At 44.3% G+C, this 16,290-nt stretch overlaps 1 protein-coding gene across 7 annotated transcripts in view; it reads right to left on the bottom strand.

The window, feature by feature from the left end:
* The window catches only part of Znf536 (zinc finger protein 536), a 461,385-nt gene that overhangs the window by 407,486 nt on the left and 37,609 nt on the right, over positions 1-16,290 (bottom strand). Inside the window, exon 2 of one of the 7 annotated variants that reach the window (XM_076577521.1) lies at positions 3,464-3,545. The exons of 5 other annotated variants lie outside the window; for them this stretch is intronic. The gene's annotated coding sequence lies outside the window, so the exon portion shown is untranslated. Of the gene's footprint in view, positions 1-3,463; positions 3,548-16,290 lie in introns of those variants that run through there. One more of the 7 variants, XM_042275390.2, reaches the window with a different exon arrangement.

Here is a 16,290-nt window from a genome sequence, read left to right as displayed (position 1 = left end):
CTGAGGCTGTCCCAGACATGTGGCTTCCTCTGGGCCCCGCCTCCCCCACTGCTGAGGAGACACCTGGGAAGTCTGCCACTTGGGAAGACACTGCCCACAAGCCCTATTTGGTGCAGCTTCCACCAAAATAGAGGAGGTGGCAGACTGCAGAGACAATAGGCAGTAGGGTACGATCGAAGAAGCGGGGTGCATAGCAGCTGCCCCCCCAAAACAAATTACTGACACAGGTGTATTTCAGTGCCCCAAGCCCCACCTGCACTACAGGGGAGACAGATATGGTCAGCGATAAAGTATACACACAGCCTTCCTCTGCCACAGGGACCTGAGTGTGAGCAAGTTTTAGAGAGCTATACCCCTCCTGACCAACCATTATGCTCCACACCCTATACTAGACAACCAAGGACAGAGAGGGGACAAGCAAGTCTTCCATGGGACACAGAAATGGCTCATGGTATGAAGAGTTGCTGTACAGGTAGCCAACCAAGGATTGTCACAGGTGAGAACATAGAAACAGAGCATGGTGACCCCAGAACTGTAGAGGCAGGGATGCCCTTGAAGCAGATAGAGTGATGGACTCAGTAAAGGCAGCTGTATATGCGGGTATGTGAAGCTGATGGCTGCAACTTTAGGAAAATAGAGACTAGCCTATGGGCCTGGAAGGCACAAGCCTGTAGTGCCAGGACTGAAGAGTCCAAGGAGGACTGAGAGTTGGGGGCCAACCTCGGCTACATAGTGAGGATCTAAATCTATAGATATGGGGTACGCCCTAACTACCACTTCCTGGGTGGCTTGGGTGAGCCCAGGAGCACAGGGTACTTTCTATAACCTGAAGCACTGGCTCCTAGAGGAAGGAGAGGAGAAGAAAAGCCATGGAGCTCTGCAAGAGAGCCATGGAAGCATGAGTGGGCCCGACAAGACAGCATGGGGGACTCAGCAGTAAAAAGAGGTGGGAGATGGTCCAGGTCGCTGTGGTTTCAAACCACGGACCTATGCATCCAGTTTCTGGGAATTCTGCCCACAAGTATGTCTAGCCTGCACACTGCCAGGTACTGCTGAATGTGCCCACCAGCAAACCCTGTCCTGGCACCTCTGCCCACCAGAAGTGGGAGGCCAATTGGCTCCTGAAGGGGGCAGTTCTCCCAGGGTAGGCCAGTACAGAGTGAAAGCAGAGAAACTTTCACTGGCCTCCTGAAGTGGGAAGGAAGGATTTAGAGAGCCAGATGGATATCTGTGGCCTTGAACCCATAGGAGGGTGTGATTGATGGACTCAAGAGGGGCTATATCTATGTGCCCAAGATCCTGTCTCCAGATCACCAATGTTTTCTGTGGCTTCAAAACCAAAGGAACTCTCTAAGCATGTGCTACTGAGATGCAGGTTCTATCCCCCCACAAGCAGAGTGCCTTCCCCAGAGCATATCAAAGGCCTGCCCAGGCACCCAGACCTTTGTGGGGCCCAGCATTCAAAACTTTCATGTTCCATTAAGAATAAAGAGTCTGCCAAAACTGAACAAACTCACAGTAGACTTGATTTCCACCTTAAACACTGAGAAGCTGGGCTGTTTGTTTGTTTGTTTGTTTGTTTGTTTTAGACAATTCTGAGCAGAGAGAACAGGGCTCTGAATGATAATTGTCCCTGAAAGATCCCAACAGGAAGCCAGGTATGGCCTGGAATCCCGGCACTCAGAATCTGAGGCAGGAAGATGGCAAATTCCAGACCAGCCTCAAAAATCAATCATAAAAATGCTTCTAAAAGGCCAGGGCTGAGTAAAGAAGCTGTCAGAAAGATAGGCCTAGAGCAACAGCCACCCACTCTACCATCTCAGACAAGAGCCTCCTGCGTGTCTGGCAAGTGTCTATACTGTGGGCAAACAGTACTGAAGAGTGTGTCCGCCTGTGCAGAGCCTGTCTTCACAGCAGATCCAAGTTTATATTTAAAAAAAAATGTAAAATATAATGTTGCCAAAAGGAAGTGAAGCCCAAAGCAAAGGGCACTCACAGAGATGATCTTTGATAAGCCCTTCAGAGGTTTCTCTAAGGAAGTAACAGGTAAGTGGTATCAGAACCAAGCAAGGGAAGGAGTCTTGTGGAAATGCAGAGGAGGCCTTTACCTGAAGGGCAAAGAGCAAGTATGAAGGGCCTAGGGTCAAAGGACATGTCAAGGAACAGTGAGGCACTTGTGTGACTAGACATGGATTGTGGGTGGGAAAATGGGAGACGGTGGCTAGATGTTATCCACACATCTTGACAGCCACAGGAAGAAGCTTGGTTTTGTCCTGAGCTATTGACAGGTCTGAAGCAATGACTGACTCTGCACTGGACCAGTGGGGAAAGAGGCCAGGGTGGGGAAGTGTCATGAGCCCTGTAGGACCTTGCTGCCATTGTACAGGTCAGTAAGGAAACTGTAGCAAGGGAGAAAAGCCATAGGATTGGGAATGGGCTAAACCCAGGGACATCCAGGCTTTTCCTGGCCCAGCCTACTGAGGACCAGCTCTTAGCCAAGCCTTCTAGAACTCAGAGATGTGAGCTGTATGGTGCCCATGTGTGACACATGGGGACTCTGTTGACCTGGGGAATGCTCGACCCATGAGTAATAAGTTACTGGAGATGGGGAATGATTGACTCGAAGTTCCTGCCCCACAGCAAGCAGTCCTCCACCTGCCTCCTCCATCAGGCTCTCATGCTCAGGTCACTGTCCCTACTCCAATCATGCAGAGGTGGGAATCAGACTGGGCATAAATCCCCACCATGTCCGAGCCTGCTTCAGTTACTCGAGGTCAACCTTAACCTGGTCTCACCTGCCATGCCTGGCTCACAGAGACTGTGGCCAGGGGTCCTGCACACAGGTGCCCCTTCCTCCACCCCCTGGCCTGGAAACTGAACAACACACTCTCTCTTCAGGGCTGGGGATAGTTTCATTGATAAAGTGTTTGCCTTGAAAGAATGAGAACCTGAGTTTGATCCCCAGAACCCACAACAAAAGAAGAAGGAGAAGGAGGAGGAGGAAGAAGAAGAAGTAGAAGAAGGAGGAGGAGAAGGAGGAGGAGGAAGAAAAGAGAAGAGGAGGAAGAGGAAGAGGAAAAGGAGGAGGCAGGGAAGGAGGATGAAGAGGCAGAGCAGAACACAACTGCAATCTCAGGGCTGGAGAGGCAGCAATGGAGATGCCCAAGGCCACTGGCCAGTCCACCTAAACTCCTTAGAGAGTTGCAGGCCGATGAGATACCCTACCTCAAAAACAACAACATGGGGGATGCCTAAGGAGTGATAACTGATGTTGACCCCATGGCCTCCACAAGCATGTGAACAGACCATACACAAAGATACACATGAGCTGCACACACACATATGAAGTGCTCATCTCTGTTCTTCTGCCCTTACACTCCCTGGATAATAACAAAACTTGCCTTGTATGACATCAGGTACCATGTCAGCCCATGAAGAAGAAACCACAATTAAGAGTGCATACCTGAACCTGGTGAAGATGGGGCCCTGGAGGCTTTCACAGCAGGTTCATCATGAAGCTACCATCCTCTTTCCACAGCATGAACCTAGAAAAAATAATCACCCTCTATATTCTAACTGCTTCCCTGCCCAAAGGAGCTATCATTCAATAGCCATGGTGTCTCGACGCAGGAGATTACTGTAGAACTTCAATGCAACCATTTAAAAGTCCAGGAGTCCCATCTAAAAGTCCAGGAGTCCACTCTAGGGTCCCACAGCTGTCCTTGTGTAGTCAGGCCTATAAACATGGAGTTCACCCACATACTAGAGACCAGCCACTTATAAGGCAGTTGAAAAAAGATATTCCCTAGACATCCTCCACTCTCATTTTAAAACAAAGGTAACTGGCAGAGATGCCATCTGATACCTGTTCAATCTAAAACTTTCAGGACACACAGACATCAGAACTTTCCAGCAACCTGAGACCCTATGATATAGGCCCAGGCACTGGGACTGTCAGAGGTGAGTGACAGGACCTCTTGCCACACGCCTGCCTGCCAGAACATGTGTTTTCACATGCTCTAGCATGAAGAAAAGCCAAGCTGCTTGGAGCCAATCAAATTGTGCCCCTGTCTCTTTAATAAACAAACCCATGTGCACGTTAACAGTGTTGAAAATTCAATTTAAACTCTTTGTCTGCTGCTGCTTACTCTAAAGATGGTCTTTCTTTAACAACAGAGCACCAAGGAGTCGTTAGTGCTCTCTCTTCATTACTTCAAAAAACCAATCATTAGACACCAGAGTATATACGTAATTAGAAAATCACTTCCTTTGCAATCCAAGCTAAGTAGTTTACATACTGTAATTACAGGGACAAAATCAATTTTTAATCATTTCCCTGATTGGGCTCATCAGCTCTGTGGGAACATTGTAACCTGCTTGTTGTGCAAAAGCAACATCTGGGCTAAAACAATTACCCTTTGTTTGCTACAATATTCCTTAAATCTTTTTGCATAAAAAAATGAAAACATGCAGATAAGATATTTGGATGTCTTTTTGTCCTTGATCAACACACACCCGAAAGTTCTCCTCGTGACACAAGTGGCGTGTTCCCCAGAATTTACAGTTTAACGGTACACATCCAAGGAATGGTTTTTTTGTGTTTCTTTTTTTTTTTTTTTAAGCAGTGAGATAAAAGTATCTGATTGTTTTAAAGATCCATTCAACTGTCTAATTGTTGCATGGCTAACACATGGTATTCAAACATCCCACATATTACAAAAGCTCATCTGGGGTAATCATGGGTAACTATTATTGCGGCGGTTTACACTTTTCTAATACAAATGAATGGATTTTATCAAAACTTTTAAAAAAATCTAAAAAGCTGAGTATGTGTGAAAAATAGTTGGTATGAATTGGCAAGGCGAGCCTGAGCATTTTGTTCTCTTAATAGGAAATGACCTCATTTACACTGGAGTAATAATTAGTACTGCTTCACTGACAGTTAAGAAAAAAAAAAAACTTTCCCAGTATAATACAGCAGCCTTGCCTTTGTTAGGCGATCTACATTGATTATTAACCCTTACTGAGAAAGTCCACATTTTATTCTATGTTCTGCCCAGCTCCTGCTTGCTGGTAAAAGATAAAAATAGTGGATTTGGAAACCCATTGCCTTTCCCCCAGATTTCCAAAAGTTTGTTTACATGATGGAGCTTCTGAGTGACCATCTGAAATACTTGATGTCATCTTTGAAAATACACAGAAAGCCCCCACCACCTCACTAAACAGCCACCAAGAGGCCCCACTAAGTCCCCTGCACTCCCAGGTGGCCTGGTCCCCCCCCCCTCCCCGGCCTTTTGATGTTTATTGGTTTTGATTATGGCTTGTGAGTTTCCCAACCTACAATTAATTCATAGTCAAAACAGGCCTGCAGGAAAAAGGAGAGGGATAGTGTGTGTTTGGTGCGGGGGTGGAGGGGCTGGAGCCATGCTGGGGCCTCAGCTCAGCTGATAGAGCAGGAGGTAAGGGTATCTGAGACTAAAGAACAATAGTCCAGGAAGCAGCCAGAACATCTGTACAACACACACACACACACACACACACACACACACACACACAGAGTCTTTGTGTTCAGAAGGAATTTGCTCCTTGACCAAACTCAAAATGAATATCAGCTAACGTTTATTGTGTACTTACCATGTACCCCAGAGTTCCAAAATTTAGCACACTTGACCTCATTCATCCTGTCAACAATCCTGTGTACTGGGCACTATTACCATGAGCATCTGTGTGTGGGAAACTAAGGAACTAGCCATGAAGCAGAATGCTCATGAATAGGAAGAAGAGCTGGGGTGTAAACTTGAGTAGGATAGCCTGTGCCAAGAACCTTGGAGAGCCCCATGGCACAAACTGAGGCATGAAACATTGTGGACATCAAGCAGTGCACGCACACACACACACACACACACACACACACACACACACACACACACACACACAGGATGCACTTGTCTGTTCACTGAGAGCCAGGCCTTGGTAGGTTCAGCCTGAGCATCATTTTACCCAATATCTCTCTGCCCTGCCTGACCCCTGTCTCTTATCATTCCTAACAAGAAAGCACAAAGTGGTTATGTCTTGCTCCCCCCACCATGCTACTGCAGGGGGATGTAACCCCCATGTCAGCTCAGGATCCAATAAGATGACATGTCAACTACACAGGTACAAAGAAAAGGGCCTGGAAATGTGTGATTCTTTCTAACAGGCTGTCACCCCAGGAGCAGAAGTACTTCTCCTGTCATAGCATAGGTATATCCAGCAGGTGGTTCCACAGCAGCCTTCCCTGAGCAGGGGTGCAGAAGAGCCGGAAAACACAGTGGCCTCCTCTGCTCACCTGTGCTTCTTACAAGCTGCTGCTACTCACAGATTCTACATGGCAGTCACTGATGCTGTGCGGTCACACAGGTCTATACTATCTGGTTGGGTAACCATTAGCCAGGCATGGTTACTGAGCACTCAAAATACAGCCAGTCCAAAGTGAGGCAGGCTCAAGAAGCAAACCACACTTAGAAAAATGCAGAACACCCCGTTCTTTTCCTTACCATGGTTGTCTTGAGATGTGGTCTCCCTATGTCACCCAGGCTGACTTGAACTCACAGTCCTCCTACTTCAGCCTCCCAAATGCTGGGATTACAAGTGCATGCCGCCCTACTCAGGCTTGTTGATAGTCTTCATACTTTTTGTATAGTAAATGACGATTTTGGGAGTATATGGAATTAAACAGAATATAGCCTTCCCATCGATGTCACCAGTTTTATTTCTTTCTGTTTCAATGTAACCACTAAGTACATCAAAGCTTACAGAAGGGAAGGAGGGAGGGAGGGAGAGAGGGAGGGAGGGAGGGAGGGAGAGAGGAAAGGAAATAAAGGAAGAAAAAATCAGATGATAAAATTGACTTGTAGGCTGAAGCTGGGTTTTTTTGTTTGTTTGTTTTGTTTTGGGTTTTTGGTTTTTCAAGACAGAGTTTCTCTGTGGTTTTTTACTGTGTCCGTTAAGTGTTGATCCTGGAGATCTGAGGCCAGACAAAAGCTGCACAAGTTCTGATTGGACCATCTTGTCTTTTCCCTACAGTGATCACTCTGTGTTCTGGCTCACTTATTTTTTACTTTTCTAAAATCGATCACTTAATAAGCTAAGCTCACTGGTGGAAAGTTTGGAATATACAAAATATTACAAGTAGGAAAAGAATACTAATCCATAATTCTATCTCCTTGTGGGAGTGATAGCACTATTTGGGTGCACTGGGTCTTTCCTGTGGATCGTGTGTGTGTGTGTGTGTGTGTGTGTGTGTGTGTGTGTGTGTGTGTGTGTACATACTTCATTCATCCTTTTTTTTTTTTTAATGTGTATGGGTATCTTGCCTGCATGTATGTCTATGCACTTGGAAGCCAGAAGAAGGCACTGGATCTCCCTGGAACTGGGGTAATAGATGGTTGTCAGCCATCATGTAGGTGTTAGGAATTGAACCTGGGTTCTTTGCAAGAGCAACCAGAGCTCTTAACCACTGAGCCATCTCTCCAGCCCCTATGTCTTTTGATGCTAAATTCCCTAACTCTGAAGTCCCAATGCAAACAGGTACTGCTGCATTGAATACAGGACACAGGCTGGAACAGCAGAGTTTTCAGGAACACAGAAAGGGGAAAGAGCTGCTAGAGCATCAAGATGAGCCCCACTGAGAAAGACTCTAGAGAATCCCAATAACAGCAAAGCCGCAAGTATTTAAAAAAAAAAAAAAAAGACTACTCAGTAAGAAAGAAACACATCAGTTAAAAAATGGGATGGGCAAAAGATTTAAACAAACCAGAGAAGACCAGAACACAGTGACTTACACCTGTAATCCCAACACTGAGGCCAAAGCAGGAAAGTCACCATGAACTTGAAGCCATTCTTAACTATATGGTGAGTTCTAGGCCACCCTTGGCTATATTATGAGACCCTGTCTAAGAAAGAAGGGAAAAGAGAAATGAAGGGCAAAAGAAATGAGGAGGGAGGGAGGGAGGGAGGGAGGGAGGGAGGGAGGGAGGGAGGGAAGGGAGGGAGGGAGGGAGGGAGGGAGGGGAAGAAAACGGAAGGTGGGAAGGATAGAAGGAAGGAAAAGAAGAGATAGATTCTAAGTAAAAGAAGTTCCACACCCCATGTCATTAGAGAACTTCATTCCTTGCAGTGGCTAAAATCCAACACAGTGATAACACCAAGGCTGGCAAGGATGAGAAGCCACAGGGTTTCTTACTCATTGCTGATGAGAATACAAAATGGTACAGCTACTTTAGAAGAAAGTTTGGCAGTTTCGTACAGAGCTAAATATAGCCTCACAATACAAGCAAGCTGCCATGTTCCTTGGTGCTTATAAAGAAGTTGAGATTTATGCCCATACAAGAAGGTGTTCACAAATGCTTAGGGCAGAACGTCTACATAATGGAATCATCTTTAACACTATTGCCAAATCCTAGAAGCAGCCAAGATATTCTGTAGTGGGGTGAATGGACATACTGTGGTAAGTTCATACAGTGGAACATTATTCGATAGTGAAAAGAAGTGAGCTACTGAGCTATGAAAATATATGGAGATAGATTAAATGCATATTTCTACATGAAAAAAGGCAATCTTAAATCCCATGATAGTTTGGGAGATTAAGTGGTTGAAGATGTTGAGTTCAAAACCAGCCTGAGATATAGAGACCTTGCCTAAAATAGAAAAAAATTGAATCACCAATCTACACAAAACAAAGATAACCAGTGGCTATCAGACATTCAGGGACTGGGGGAGAGATGGAAGAGTGAGCACACAAACTTTCAGGGCAGCAAAACTATTTACATTGTAGTTAAAATATATGTCCCCCTATATAGTTCAAAGCCCTGAGAATGTATTCTACAATGCAAATGAGTACATTGTGGAGTAAACCACCAACTTCAGTTAGAGACATGGCACCAACAGCTAACAGAGAATACTCAAATGTCCCTAACATCAGTGATATCTGTCTGAGATGACAGAAATGCCAGTCACCCTGATATGACTATTGTCCAAAGTATGTGTACACTGAAATGCCACCTGGATCCCATAAATATGTACACTAATCATGACCCATTAAGGTACATAGTAAACAAAAGTAAAAAATATATAGTGGGGCTGGTGAGAGGGCTTAATGGGTAAAGGTGCTTCCCAACAATCCTGGAGACCTGAATTCAATCCCCAGAAGTCACATAGTGGAAGGAGAGAATGGACTCCCACAAGTTCTCCTCTGACCTACACACACACACACACACACAGAGAGAGAGAGAGAGAGAGAGAGAGAGAGAGAGAGAGAGAGAGAGAGAGAGAGAGAGAGAGAGAGAGAGTAAATAAATGTAACTATTAATTAAATATATATTATATTAAATATTGGTTCCTTAGTTATAACAAATGTGTCATACTAACCCAAAATGTTAATAATGGGGGAAGTTTATAGAAGAGGTATTTAGCAATTCTCTACACTCCCTGTTTATTTTACCATAGAGCCAAATTGTTCTAAGATCATCTTTTGACTTAAAAAGAAAGTGGGCAAGTAGGCTGGAGAGACAGCCAGCAGTTAAGAACACTGGCAGCTCTTCTGGAGGAATCATATTTGGTTCTCAGCATCCTCATTGAGGCTCATAGCCATCTGTAATTCCAATCTCAGGGGATTCAACACCTTCTTCTGGCCTCTTTGGACACTGTACATACAGGGGCACAAACATACATGCAGAACACACATGCACATGAAATAAAAATAAATAAATCTTTAAATAAATACATAAATTTAAAAAATGAGGGCTACCACATGTGAACAACTTTAATTCAAGAGGCAGAGGGAGGCAGATTTCTATGACTCTAAGGCTAGCTTGTTAACACAATTTAAGACACTATCTCAAGAAAGAAAGAATGAAAAGAAGGAAGAAAGAAAGAAAAGAAGGAAGGAAGAAAGGAAAGAAGGAAGGAAGGAAGGAAGGAAGGAAGGAAGGAAGGAAGGAAGAAAGGAAAGAAGGAAGGAAGGAAGGAAGGAAGGAAGGAAGGAAGGAAGGAAGGAAGGAAGGAAGGAAGGAAGGAAGGAAGGAGAAGATGAAGAAAAAGAAAAAGAGACTGGGAAGGAACCCCACAACTCTAGGAAGCATGGTATCTTTCCTTCTTGACTGGGGCATTCCTACTGCTGACCATCAGAAAATTGTTCAGGTCCATAGAGGTATGGGGACCCTTCCCCATAAGCTCCTGACTGCCAGTCCTCTGATGAGCTGATAGCCAGTGTCCAGGTGAAGCTATTTGAGTGGAAATCCAAGGGTGGGTGTTCAGTCCTAGACACAGATCCCAAAGACTGGAGACATCACTCAGTCAGGTTCCTGCTTCTGAGCATATGGGTGTAGTCATTTTTTGAGGGTGCATTTTTAGTGTGTGTGTGTGTGTGTGTGTGTGTGTGTGTGTGTGTGTGTGTGTGTGTGAAAGAGAGAGTGCAGTGTCCATGAAGGCCAGAAGGTGGCGTTGGATCTCTGGAGCTGGAGCTACAGGTGGTTGTGCACTACCCATCTCCTGTCTTCTGCAGCAGCAGCAAGTACCCTTCTGAGCTGGCTCTTAAGACCATTGTCATTTTCTGATCACAAAATAAATAGACCTGTGCCCCTGAAGAAAGGCCAACCCTTCCTTTGTAATGGCCTGGGATAGATAGATATTCCTCAGCACAGATAGTCCCCCCCCCCAAGTCCCATACTCACTTCTTGGTCACCAAAACAAACAGAATCTTGGATGCTTTGGGGGGTCCTGGGAGTGATGAGGGACCAGAGGGGACCAACAGGAATGTACAGGTACAGAAAACATTAGAAGAGATGGGTGTATTGCCCTCTTTTCTTGTCTGGGCTTACAATATAGCTGAAATCCTGGTGTCTAGTAACTCTACTTCTACACTAAATTTGGTTCCGGCTCTGGGCTATTCTGGAGAAGGCTGAAAAAAGTCAAGGGCAGACCCATTTGGAGGTTGCAGAGAGTATTTCATATTGCATTCCTTTTATCTTATAGTAACAAAAAGATCATAACTGTCAAAACTATAGCTCCTTTAAGCATCCCTCATGCTTTAGCAAAATAAGCAAAGATGACAGATTGAGAGAAGAAGAAAAGATTCCAGAAGCCTGCTCATTGAGACAGTGCCCACACTGTGTGGACAAATGAGAATGGAAAGGACCCTTCCCCAGCTTGGGGTTTGGGCAGCTAACAATCAGTCTCCTTTCCTGTGTCCAGGTAAACTTCTTGTCCCAGGATTTTTTAAATCCAGCCACTTACAGGAGGGAAAAACATATCTGTCCCCTCTCATCCCCCAAGCTTTTCCATTTTAGTAAAGATTTTATAAACATTCTTAGAAAGGGTCTATTCTTTCTCCTCTGCCCACAGGTAACAAGAGATGGCAGATGTTTCAGAAACAGCATATTATATTTAAAAAAAAATCCAATGTCACTAAAACCAGAATGGAAATGTTTTATACATTCACAAACACTGTAATGAATTTGCACAACCTTAGCCGACTGTATACCCCGGCATAATAAAAACGGTCTCCATCCTTTCAAAGAAAAAAATTACGCATGCTAACACATAGCTTTCGTAAAGCATTGTTCTTTAAAAAAAAAAAAAAAAAAAAAAAAAAAAAAAAAGGCTGCATTTTTCCCGGCTACCATGTAATTTGTGAGATGCGTTTTTAAATGCTCTGCTACAGCAGCGGGCTTCATCAGTCAGATGATACCGATAGATAATTCACCAAACCGTCACATGATCCTTCATCACTCTAAAAGACGCGAATATATTGCCACAAGCTTTGGGAATAATGGGTGCACCTGTTTACGGTGTCACCTCTGTTTGCTAATTGTCTCCTTGAGCTACATTTTAGTTCTAATGCATTTATTTTTGACAGGCAGTGTCTATTTAGAAATCACATTACTTCAACTGCAATTGTTCTTTTGTCTATCAAGTAAATGAAGTGTTGTTATACAGATTTCAGGTTCTGATTAGTAAAGTATCAGAACCACAGAAAGGTCAATCAGTTATTTACCTGAGGTAAGGGATGACAGACATCTTGAATATTCTCCAGCTCACGCTGTGAGCCATAGCGTTATTGTTACGCAACTCAGTTTTACCTTCATATATTCATCCTGGGCTCAGCACGCTCAGAAGGGACACCCAGAGGACCCGCCTGCAGACTGGTGCCCCTGAAGAATCAAGGCAGGTGGGTCTTGTATTTACACACTTGGGTGGCACCAAGTCAAATGTGCAGCCCTTAGAGGTGCCAATGACTGAACTGTGACCAAATCAGGAGGGGAAGATGAATCCCTTCATGTTGGCTTGGTCAATTTTTCCTTAAAAAATGGCTTTTTACATATTTTTCAAAACATCATACTCTTCAAATCCAACTTCATGAGTTAGGTCAGAGGTGATCCCAACCAAAGCAGGAAAGTAAAAGATAATGACTATGGAAAATAAACAATGTTCTCTCTGAAAGCGAGAACCTACTAGAAATGGACTCACCTCCTACTTCTGGCCTGTCACAGTGTGGGTATGAGTCACCTCTGTGAGTGGCTTGTTGCATGCCAAGCCACAGACCTCAGGCTGTGGCATCTTAAGAAGGACAGTCAGAAGCAGGGTACCAATGAATGTTACAAGCCAGATGCACACAGACACTCCCATACCCTGGCTAACTAGCCAGAAGATGCCTGTATTTGACAAAAGAATGAAACTCTAGTAACAACTTATTTGTTCACATCCAAATATCTAAAGCTCAGGTATCCGCAAGTGATTCCTACAGACCTACCACCTCAAAAGCAACCCACTCCCTAACCAGAGAGGCTGAGTCACTTGACAGCTCTGTGTGGTCGGATTCTCTCTCTCCCACCCACGCCCCATCTACCTTCCTTATCCCATACCATTAAATTATGCTGGAATTGACCAGTGTCCCCACCAATCCGTGTACACTTGAAAGCTTTCACAAGTCCCATCGTTCAACAGGTCCCCTCTGGCCACCCACTTCATAAGGCCTTGTGCTCAGTGACCTAGCTACAGGAGGCTGTGCTTCAGGGAAATTCTCGGGACCACTGGGATTCAAGAGACTTACCAAAAGAGAGACACAAAAAGCCACACTTTGCCTAAAATCACATGCTAAATTGGCTCCCTGGAGCACCCCTCCACCTTGCTCAGGAAAAGCCGCCTGCTTCCTCATGTTTAGCACATGCCATGTAACCTGAGTAGGAGTCCCATGTTGTTTCCATAAGTGTTTCCCATCAGTATCATAATTATGTGCACACTGTTTGACTTAGAAACAATTGCAAACGTGTTATACATGTCCACTAGGCTCACTCCAGCACCCAGGAGCAAAAAAGTGGGGAGGGGGAGATAAATGAACCCTCTCTTAGGGACCCCAAGGTCAGTGAGACAGGGGAGCCCCAACTCACACTGGGGCTTTCCTCAAGAAGAAAACTTCCCCATCACTTGCGACTGGAGCAATGAGGAATGTCCTCTTTATCTGCAATTTATTTCCACCAAGTATTCTAATCACGGGAAGTACTTTTTGCTTTTTAAACAGCCGGCTTGTTTTTACAGGTCAAGAGCATAAATAAAACAGTCAAGTTGGAAAGTAGGAAAGCTCGTTTGCAGGAGAAGGAAGTAGTTTCTGAGTGTCCGGGTTTGTTCCAACACCAGGCAACTCCCGGGAGGCAGCTTTGCTGCCTGCAAAAGCCAGACACAGAGCAGCCAGCCTCATGGGAGGGTCAACAGCTCCCTGCCCTCTTGAACTTGGAAAATCCTTCTAGGGAGAGACTGGGGCTGTCAAAACCACAGCGGAGCTATACCATTTTATATGTACAGTTTCACAGTGAACATATAAGCCACTTATTAAAAATTGTGGGTGGGAATAGGCTAACATTGACAACCTAAGCTGTAACTGACATATCACCAAGTGATAACTACTAGTTGATCAGTTCTCAGCTGTAAAGGATCTTGAAAAATTACAAAGATTTGAAACCAATACATTTAAGATGGATAATATCTTCTTGGTTGTAGGGAGAACAGAGGATGAAAGAAAAAGAGGCAAAGAGGGAGAACAAAAAGGGATAGAGATGAGGAAGAAGGGTGGGAGGGAGAAAAGAAAACAATCACTACCTGTTTTCCCTACCTAATCACAGAGATATCGTCTGTCAAAATGAGTATCATAACCAAATAAGCAAACTTCATTTGCGCGCGCGCGCGCACACACACACACACACACACACACACACACACACACACACAAACACCAAACAAACACACACACACACACCACAATTGCTGATAATGCTGAAAAAGAAAAGGATAGAATCATGAAATCATGTCAGCCAGGTATGGTGGTACATACTCCCACTCAGTAGGCTGAAATGGGTCTGTCACAAGATCTACATGGTGAGTTCCAAGTTTAGGATGCCTAGTGAGAGGCTATCTCATGACAGCCAAAAATATAAAAACAAAATATTTTAAAAATCAGCTATGGGTCAAGACCAGGGTCTTTGGAGCTGAGAAATTGGATTCAAGTCTATCCAAGAAAAACATTGCTTAGCAACTTGAAGACTGGTGATGACTTCCTGTATTTACATGAGATGATTAGGTTCACCTGCACAAGCCAAGACACAATGGGTCATTATCTACAGAGGGCCAGCGCCAGAACATGGATCCACCATGCCTCCCACGATGCCAGGCAGAGGACACAAAGAGAGGCAGGACATGTAGGAGCTGAGGACCACAATGAAGCCTCTGGACCCCATTTGCATTGCTACCTGTACTTCTATTTTTCCTTTATTCTGCATGGGCTAGTGCCCCCAGCCCTCCCCCCTTCCCTTTTTATCAAACATCCCTAATGTAGTGATAAAATGAGGAAGAATGAAAGATTATTATAAAACAGGACTTTTATGGCTTGCGTCTAAGGCACAGTCACACTGCTACATATATTTTCTCTAAGTAATCAGGAATGTATTGGTATTTTGAAATTATGTATCTCTAATAACACAAAAGTACTTAAGAACAGAAATAGACAGTAATGGAAAATGCAGTCAACTGTTGACAACATATAGAATTTCTGAAAATAATTTGCAGAGAACAGCACGGCAGATGACTCAAAAATTTTCACAAAAATATTTCTTGCCTCCGATAGTCCAATGTAATTCATTTTCTATCTCTGTTCATTAATCATTGTTAAAATTAGTGATCCATTTCTTCCACTCTGCCATCTGCACTCAGCTTCGTAACAAACATGACACCTTCCTGCATAATAAAACCTGACAACTACTCGGATGCATTTCCAAATAGCTTTCTGCACATTTGCACCTCTATAGCCGATTCCGCTGTCAGACAAAAGTGGATTATTTAACCAGAGGACTTTCTTTATCAATTCTGAACACAGATGTGAGTGTGTGTGTGTGTGTGTGTGTGTGTGTGTGTGTGTGTGTGTATGTCTGTGTGTGTCTGTGTGTGTGTGTGTTAAAATATGATCAAGGAAAAAAATCCATTAATTTTAATTAAAATAGCTTTTTTTTCCCCTGCCTTAAGTAGAAGTGTTTAAATCCAGGTTACACCAGCCAGTATCACTCCCCAGAACATGGCTGGAAGCCTTTTGCTTGAAATATGACGTTTACGTAAATAATTCGTGGCTTCATCTTGTAAACTTTTCTAATAAAAATGATCTTGACATTCCAACCTCCTTAAAATTTTTTTCATTTTAATATCCTGCTCTATTTTGTTTTTCAGTCTTTGATCACAGAATTTCAAATAAATATTTTTTAGGCAAAGACAAAACAATCAAAGAGCAGGGAGATACAGATGAGAAATACCAATGAATAATTAAACACATGCCAACCGTTCCCTTGGGGAAGCCACGACTGGGTCCAAACCACAGGAAGACTCCCTGGTCTTCTTGGACGGCTGGCACATGGTGCCACCCCTCTGGCTGTAATTCATGGTCTTTGGGGATGGAGATGAGGAACTGCACACTGGAACCATCTCCCCACCAACTGACAAAGTGACCCCTATGCGTTCTGCAGAAAAGGCAGGGCATCCCTGCATCCCTTTGGTCACCAGATGAGACTAGGTGAAAAGAAAAGAATGCTGCTTGGATTTCTTGACTATGTTGGCAAGGCTACCTCCTCTCTCCCTGCCCCTTTCTCTGCATGTGGCAAGCACTAAGTGCAGACCTCAAAAAACCTGAAGGGAGGCATCTCTAAGCAACCCCATCTCCTCCTGTGTGTCCCCCCAGCACCTACCCAGTTCTGTGCCAGGGAAGGTGAGGGCTGT

The sequence above is a fragment of the Peromyscus maniculatus genome, chromosome 1 (genome assembly GCF_049852395.1).
Source record: "Peromyscus maniculatus bairdii isolate BWxNUB_F1_BW_parent chromosome 1, HU_Pman_BW_mat_3.1, whole genome shotgun sequence".
Taxonomy (NCBI): Eukaryota; Metazoa; Chordata; class Mammalia; order Rodentia; family Cricetidae; genus Peromyscus; species Peromyscus maniculatus.
Note: the sequence above shows the minus strand (reverse complement) of the source record. Positions and strands in the feature narration are given on the sequence as shown.